This window comes from Hylobates moloch, unplaced genomic scaffold (genome assembly GCF_009828535.3).
Source record: "Hylobates moloch isolate HMO894 unplaced genomic scaffold, HMol_V3 SCAFFOLD_7, whole genome shotgun sequence".
Taxonomy (NCBI): domain Eukaryota; kingdom Metazoa; phylum Chordata; class Mammalia; order Primates; family Hylobatidae; genus Hylobates; species Hylobates moloch.
In genome coordinates this window covers 58581527-58590304 of record NW_026652282.1, presented here as the reverse complement: position 1 = coordinate 58590304, position 8778 = coordinate 58581527, and positions in this window count along the sequence as shown.

Sequence of the window (8778 nt, the reverse complement as noted above, 5' to 3'; positions counted from 1 at the left end):
TTCCTTGGTCCAAGAACCATTTGCCTTGAGTGGGGAGGGATTGATAGGTGGAAACTTCAGTGGGAGAGTAAGTAGGAGTGAGTGATGAGAAGGAGAAAACCTGGCAGTGAGGGACAGAAGCAGGTATACTGGCTGCTTCTTTAGCTGTCTTATCAGCATAATTGTTGCCTTGAGCAATGGGGTCTGAGGCCCTTTGATGGCCTTTGCAGTGAATGACTCTAGCTTCCTTTGGAAGTAAAGTGGCCTTGAGAAGAGTTTTTATTAAAGAGGCATTAATGATGGAGGACCCTTGCATAGCGAGGAAACCTCTTTCAGCCCATATAACAGCATGGTGGTGCAGGATATGGAAGACATATTTAGAGTCAGTATAAATATTGACATGTAGTCCCTTTGCAAGAGTGAGGGCCTGAGTTAAGGCAATGAGTTCGGCTTGCTGAGAGGTAGTGGAGGGGGGCAGAGCGGTAGTCTCAATGACAGATGTGGAAGACACTATAGCATAGCCTGCCTTTGATGGTGATTGGCGATTGGGCCTGGAAGAACTACCATCAATAAACCAAGTGTGATCAGGGTGAGGAACAGGAAAGAAGGAAATATGGGGAAATGGAGTGAATGCCAGGTGGATCAGAGAGCTACAGTCATGGGGGTCAGGTGTGATATCAAGAATAATGTGGGGGCCAGCCTAAAACAGTAAGGTCAAGTTGTTTGGACAGAAAGGCTACAGGGCGTGGTCCTGGCTCTTGTGTAAGAATTCCGACTGCACAGCCCTGCACTTCAGCTGTGTGTAATGAAAAAGGATTGGGATGAGTTAGGGAGAGCTAGTGTGGGAGCAGCTTCCAGGGCTGTTTTTAAGGAATGGAAAGAGGAGTGGGGAAAGGATTTAGGATCTATGGGGTGAGCTAGGTTTCCTTTTGTGAGTTTATATAATGGTTTAGTCAGGATGGCAAAACCAGGAATCCAAAGGTGAAAGTATCCAACCATGCCCAGGAAGGAAAGGAGTTGTTGTTTTGTAGAAGGGGTTGGGGTTTGAGAGATCAGCCGGACATGATTGGCAAGGAGAGCATGCGTGTTTTCACGAAGAATTATGACCAGGTAGGTAACAGATGGGGAAGAAATTTGAGCTTTGGAGGGGTATGTGCGATGTCCTTTTGAGAATAGATGTTGGAGGAGCAGGAGGGTGTCCTGTTGGGAAGATTTGTAGGAGGGGCTATAAAGTAGAAGGTCATCAAAATATTTAATAAGTTGAGAAGCAGATGGATAGAAAGAAAGTAAATTATGAGAAAGAGCTTGACGGAAGTAATGGGGACTGTCCATGAAGCCTTGTGGCCGTACACTCCAGGTAGGTTGCCGAGACTGATGGGTGTCAGGGTCAGTCCAAGTGAAAGTGAAGAGAGGCTGGGATGAAGGGTGCAAATTAATAGTAAATAAAGCGTGTTTGAGATCTAGAACAGAATAATGGGTTGTGGAGGGGTTGTGGAAGGAAGTACTAAGGATAGGAGAGTATATGGGTTTGGAACCACGGGGTGGATAGGCAAGACAATTTGGTTGATAAGATGCAGATCCTGAACTAACCTGTAAGACTTGTCTGGTTTTTGGACAGGTAAAATGGGGGAATTGTAAGGAGAGTTTATAGGCTTTAGAAGGCCATGCTGTAGCAGGTGAGTGATAGCAGGCTTTAATCCTTTTAAAGCGTGCTGTGGGATGGGATATTGGCATTGAGTGGGGTAAGGGTGATTAGGTTTTAATGGGATGATAAGGGGTGCATGATCGGTCACCAAGGAGGGAGTAGAGGTGTTCCATACTTGTGGATTAAGGTGAGGAGATACAAGGGAAGGATGTAAAGGAGGCTTTGAACTGGGGAAAAGGGCTGCAATGAGGTGTGGCTGTAGCCTAGGAATAGTCAGGGAAGCAGATAATTTAGTTAAAATGCCTTGATCTAATAAGGGAACTGGGAAGGTGGGGATAACTAAAAAGAGTGCAAAAAAGAATGTTGTTGGCTGGGCACGGTGGCTCACGCCTGTAATCCCAGCACTTTGGGAGGCCAAGGCAGGTGGATCACGAGGTCAGGAGATCGAGACCATCCTGGCTAACACAGTGAAACCCCGTCTCTACTAAAAATACAAAAAATTAGCTGGGCGTGGTGGCAGGTGCCTGTAGTAGTCCCAACTACACGGGAGGCTGAGGCAGGAGAATGGCATGAATCCGGGAGGCAGAGCTTGCAGTGAGCTGAGATTGCGCCACTGCACTCCAGCCTGGGCAACAGAGCAAGACTCCATCTCAAAAAAAAAAAAAAAGAATGTTGTCCAAGTTGGCACCAGAGTTGGGGAGTTTTAAGAGGTTTAGAAGCCTGGCCATCAGTACCCACAACAGTTATGGAGGCAAGGGAAACAGGCCCTTGAAAAGAAGGTAATGTGGAGTGGGTAGCCTCTGTATTGATTAAAAAGGGGATGAACTTACCCTCCACTGTAAGAGTTACCCAAAGCGTCCATGATGGTCCAGGAGGTTTTTGAGGCGATCGGGCAGCGTCAGTCTTCAGCCCCTAAGCCGAGAAGATCTGGAAAGGAGTCAGTCAGATAGCCTTGGGCCAGAGTTCTAGGGACTCTAGGAGTGGCTGCCAGGCAAGTTGGACAGTCCGATTTCCAGTGGGGTCCTGCACAGATGGGACATGGCTTAGGAGGAATCCCAGTCTGCGGGCATTCCTTGGCCCAGTGGCCAGGTTTTCGGCACGTGAAGCAAGATCCTTGGGGAGGAAGTCCTGGAGGAACTCCTGGCCACTGCGGTTCAGGCGTTTTGAACTTCTTGTGTGCTGGAGATGTGGCTTGGGTTTTTCTCACAGTGGAGGCAAGTAATTGCAACTCTTTTCTATTATTGTACACCTTGAAGGCAAGGTTAATTAAGTCCGGTTGTGGGGTTTGAGTGCCAGAATCTAATTTTTGGAGCTTTTTCTTTTTTTTTTTTTTTTTTTTTTGAGACGGAGTCTCGCTCTGTCGCCCAGGCTGGAGTGCAGTGGCGCAGTCTCGGCTCACTGCAAGCTCCGCCTCCCGGGTTCCCGCCATTCTCCTGCCTCAGCCTCTCCGAGTAGCTGGGACTACAGGCGCCTGCCACCATGCCCGGCTAATTTTTTTGTATTTCTAGTAGAGATGGGGTTTCACCGTGGTCTCGATCTCCTGACCTCGTGATCCGCCCGCCTCAGCCTCCCAAAGTGCTGGGATTACAAGCGTGAGCCACCGCGCCCGGCTTGGAGCTTTTTCTAATGTTGGGAGCAGATTGGGTAATAAAATGCATATCAAGAATAATACGGTCTTCTGGCCCCTCTGGGTCTAGGGTGGTAAAGTGTCTAAGGGTTGTTGCCAAATGGGCCATGGACTGGGCTGGGTTTTTATATTTAATGAAAAAGAGCCTAAACGCTAACTGATTTGGGAGAGGTCGGATAAAGAAAAAGGAGCATTAACCTTGACTATGCCTTCAGCTCCAGCCACCTCTCTAAGAGGAGATTGTTGGGCAAATGGGGGAGGGCTAGTAGTGGAACAAAACTGTAAGCTGGACTGGGTGTGAGGAGGGGAGGTGACAGAAGGATTATAGGGTAGAGGAGTGGAGGCTGAGGGAGAATTGGGACCCGGCTCAGCCTGGCAAGGAGCAGCCTGGGGAGGAAGGGAGAGGTCAGATGGGTTCGTAGAAAAGGAGGATTCAAAGGACTCAGAGCTTGGGGTAGAGAATAAAGGAAGACACAGGAGAGAAAAAAGAAAGATTTGGGATGAGTTGCACTGGGAGCAGAGACTAGGGAGGGACTGATGTGCAAAAGAATGCCTGGACATCAGACACCTCAGACCATTTGCCCATTTTACGACAAGCATTATCTAGATCTTGTAGGATGGAGAAATCGAAAGTGCTGTTTTCTGGCTATTTGGAACCGTTGTTGAGTTTGTATTGGGGTCAAGCAGTATTGTAGAATAAAATAAGGCATTTAGGTTTTAGGTCAGGTGTGAGTTGAAGAGGTTTTAAGTTTTTAAGAACACAGGCTAAGGGAGAAGAAGGAGGAATGGAGGGTGGAAGGTTGCCCATAGTGAAGGCAGCAAGCCCAGAGAAAAGAGAGGGTAGAGACACAGAGTGGGGGGCTGGTACTCGCCACCCAGGGAGGTGGTGCTTGCCACCAAGATGAAGGATCAAGGCAGGCATCCCCGCAGTGATCAGACACCTCTGAAATGTGGGTGAATAATCAGGCAGGCATCCCCACAGTGATTAAACACCAAGGGAAGACTGTCTTCCCGAGTCCGTGACCAGCGCTGGAGTTTTGAGTTCATGGATAAAATGCATCTCCTGTTTCTACCAGAAAGGGAAAGGAACCAAAATTAAGGAAGGGTGAGATTGAAGGGTGGAGGAATAGCGAGAGAGGTTGGAGAAGAGAGTGAAAAGACTGCTTACCTGATTTGAATTTGGTGAGATGTTCCTTGGGTTAGTTGGTCTGAGGACCTGAGGTCATACGTGGAACTCCTCACGGAGTGAGGATGAGGATGGGGGACTGGTCTCCCGAAGGAGTCCTCCTGTCCCAGGTTTCGGCACCAAATGTCACACACATCCATGTGAAGAGAGTCCACCAACATGCTTTGTGTGAGCAACAAGGCTGTTTATTTCACCTGGGTGCAGGCGGGCTGAGTCGGAAAAAGGAGTCAGCAAAGGGTGGTGGGATTATCATTAGTTCTTATAGGTTTGGGATAGGCAGTGGAGTTAGGAGCAATTTTTTGCAGGCAGGGGGTGGATCTTACAAAGTACATTCTCAAGAGTGGGGAGAATATTACAAAGTACCTTCCTAAGGGTGGGGGAGCATATTACAAAGTACCTTCTCAAGGGTGGGGAGGGTATATCATACAAAGTACCTTCACAAGGGTGGGGGAATATCACAAAGAACATTATCACAAGGGCGGGGAGGGTGTATTGTCACAAAGTCAATTGATCAGTTAGGGTGGGGCAGGAATGGTGGAATGTCATCAGTTAAGGCAGGAACTGGCTATTTTCACTTCTTTTGTGGATCTTCAGTTGCTTCAGGCCATATGGATGTATAGTGCTGGTCACAGGGGATATGATGGCTTAGCTTGGGCCCAGAGGCCTGACACTGACCTCAAGTGATCTGCCCGCCTTGGCCTCCCAAAGTGCTGGGATTACACGTGTGAGCCACCAAGCCCGGCATTTTTTTTTTTTTTAAATAGAGATGAGGTCTCCCTATGTTGGCCAGGATGGTCTCAAACTCCTAGGCTCAAGTGATCCTCCTGCCTTGGCCAAAGTGCTGGGATTATAGGCATGAGCCACTGTGCTGGCAGAATTGTATACTTTAAATGGGCAAGTTGCATGGTACATGAATTCTATCTCAATAAAGCTTTTATTTTAAATAAATAACCGTAAGTATGAATTGAAGAAATAATATTAACCTAACTTGATTTCCCAAGGGACAGTGCCATAGCAGAAAATCCTGTAGGGACATTGGGACCCACAAAATCCCCAGGAAAATCAGTAGACTTTCTGGGAATAAGCTAGGAAATGTTGCCTCCAAAGTTGGGAGAGACGTTTGAAACAGTATAGAGTAAACGTTAATGAGTGGAGTATAGTTAGAAGCACACCATGAAGTCTGACTACCACCATTGGACTTACTGATGATAAGGAGGATGAAGTATCTTTTCATTACATTTCATCATTTTATTTATCCTTTTTTTTTTTTTTGAGACAGAGTCTTGCTCTGTTGCCCAGGCTGGAGTGCAGTGGTGTGATCTCGGCACACTGCAACCTCCACCTCTTGAGTTCAAGCAATTCTCCTGCCTCAGCCTCCCAAGTAGCTGGGACTATGGGCACGCGCCACCATGCCCAACTAATTTTTGTATTTTTTTTTTTTTTTTTTTTGGAGACAGAGTCTTGCTCTGCTGCTCAGGCTGGAGTGCAGTGGTGCGATCTCGGCTCACTGCAAGCTCCACCTCCTGGGTTCACGCCATTCTCCTGCCTCAGCCTTCTGAGTAGCTGGGACTACAGGCGCCTGCCACCATGCCTGGGTAATTTTTTTGTATTTTTAGTAGAGACGGGGTTTCACATGTTAGCCAGGATGCTCTCCATCTCCTGACCTCATGATCTGCCTGCCTTCGCCTCCCAAAGTGCTGGGATTACAGGCATGAGCCATCACACCTGGACTAATTTTTGTATTTTTAGCAGAGATGGGGTTTCACCATGATGCCCAGGCTGGTCTCGAACTCCTGAGCTCAGGCGATCCGCCCGCCTCAGCCTCCCAAAGAGCAAGGATTACAGGTGTGAGCCACCATGCCCAGCCCCCGCTGGGTACTTTAGAATGCTACAAAACACTAACAATGAGAATAAGAGTGGCTGGGCGCGGTGGCTCACGCCTGTAATCCCAGCACTTTGGGAGGCCCAGGCAGGCAGATCATCTGAGGTCGGAAGATCGAGACCAGCCTTACCAACATAGAGAGACCCCCATCTCTACTAAAAATACAAAATTAGCCAGGCATAGTGACACATGGCTGTAATCCCAACTACTAGGGAGGCTGAGGCAGGAGAATTGCTTAAACCTGGGAGGAACAGGTTGCAGTGAGCCAAGATCACGCCATTGCACTCCAGCCTGGGCAACAAGATTGAAACTCTGTCTCAAAAAAAAAAAAAAATTAAAAAGTATAAGAGTAACAATACAGATGGGCATGGTGGCTCATGCTTATAATCCCAGCACTTTGGGAGGCCAAGGTGGGCAGATAACCTGAGGTCAGGAGTTCAAGACCAGCCTGGCCAACATAGTGAAACACTGTCTCTACAAAAAATACAAAAATTACCTGGGCATAGTTGTGCACGCCTGTAATCCAGGCACTCGGGAGGCTGAGGCTGGAGAATCGCTTGAACCTGGGAAGCTGAGGTTGCAGTGAGCCGAGATCGTGCCACTGCACTCCAGCCTGGGTGACAGAGCAAGACTCCATCTCAAAAAAAAAAAAAAAAAATCCATGGCCAGGAGCAGTGGCTCACACCTGTAATCCCAAATCCTTGGGAGGCTGAGGCAGGATATAGTGACTCTGTCTCTACAAAATAAAAAACAAAAATTAGCTTGGAATGGTAACATGTACCTGTCCTCCCAACTACTTAGGAGGCTGAGGTGAGAGGATGGCTTGAGCATGGGAGGTCAAGGCTGAAGTCAGACATGATCATGCCACTGCATTCCAGCCTGGGTGACAGAGTGAGAACCTGTCTCAAAAACAAACAGGGCTAGGTGCGGTGGCTCACTCCTGTAATCCCAGCACTCTGGGAAGCTGAGGCTGGTGGATCACTTGAGTCAGGTGTTTGAAACCAGCCTGACCAACATGGTGAAACACCATCTCTACTAAAAATGCAAAAATTTGCTTGGCATGGTGGCCTGCGCCTGTAATCCCAGCTACCTGAGAGGCTGAGGTAGGAGAATCGCTTGAACCCGGGAGGCGGAGGTTGCAGTGAGCTGAGATTGTGCCACTGCACTCCAGCCTGGGCAACAGAGGACGGAGGGAGACCCTGTCTCAACAAACAAACAACAACAACAAAAACAAATAAAAAACAAGCAAACAAACAAAAAACACAACAGAATCCATGTGGTTCCATATCCCAGCACTTTGGGAGGCCGAGGTGGGCAGATCGCGAGGTCAGGAGTTCGAGACCAGCCTGGCCAACATAGTGAAACCCTTCTCTACTAAAAATACAAAAAGAAATTAGCCAGGCATGGTCGTGTGCACCTATAATTCCAGCTACCAGGGAGGCTGAGGCAGGAGAATCTAGTGAACCCGGGAGGCGGAGGTTGCAGTGAGCCGAGATTGCACCACTGCACTCCAGCCTGGGCAACAGTGAGAGACTCCTCAAAAATAGTAATAATAGTAACAATAATAATAATAGTAATAAAGTTTGACATCCATCAGTAATTAGTTAAATAAAGCATGGTACAGGCCGGGCGCGGTGGCTCACGCTTGTAATCCCAGCACTTTGGGAGGCCGAGGCGGGCGGATCACGCGGTGAGGCCTACTAAAGAACAGAAAGGATTACCGGCAGTGGCCGTGGCCTGTATCCCACTACTCGGAGAGCCTGGGGAAGGGGAGGTCCGTCTCAAAAGCATGGTACATCCAAATAATGGAATAATACACAGCCATTACAATTATGTTGTAAAACATATAGTACAAAATTATTCCAATTTTGTAAAAATGTGTATGCATTGAAAAAAACGACTGCAGTGATATACATCAAAAAGTACAGTGGTGGCTGGGCGAAGTGGCTCACACCTGTGATCCCAGCAGTTTTGGAGGCTGAGGCCGAGGCAGGCAGATCACCTGAGGTCAGGAGTTCGAGACCAGCCTGGCTAACCTGGTGAAACGCTGTCTCTACTAAAAATATACAAATTAGCCAGGTGTGGTGGTGCTCGCCTGTAATTCCAGCTACTCAGGAGGCTGAGGCACGAGAGTCACTTGAACCCAGAAGTCAGGGATTGCAGTAAGCCGAGATCATGCCACTGCACTCCAGCCTGGGCAACAGAGTGAGACTCAGTCTCAAAAACAAACAAACAAACAAACAAAACACAACTCCCTGTGGTAGAATATAAACAATTATTGCTTACTTTGTCAGACTTTCTGTGCTTTCCAAAATTTTTACAGTAAACATTTATTTATATTTTTGTAATCAGAAACAAAATAATGCAGAGTCCTCATAAGCACAGGGACTGCATTTTTTTTTTTTTTGAGACAGAGTTTCACTCTTTTTGCCCAGGATGGAGTGCAATGGCGCTATCTC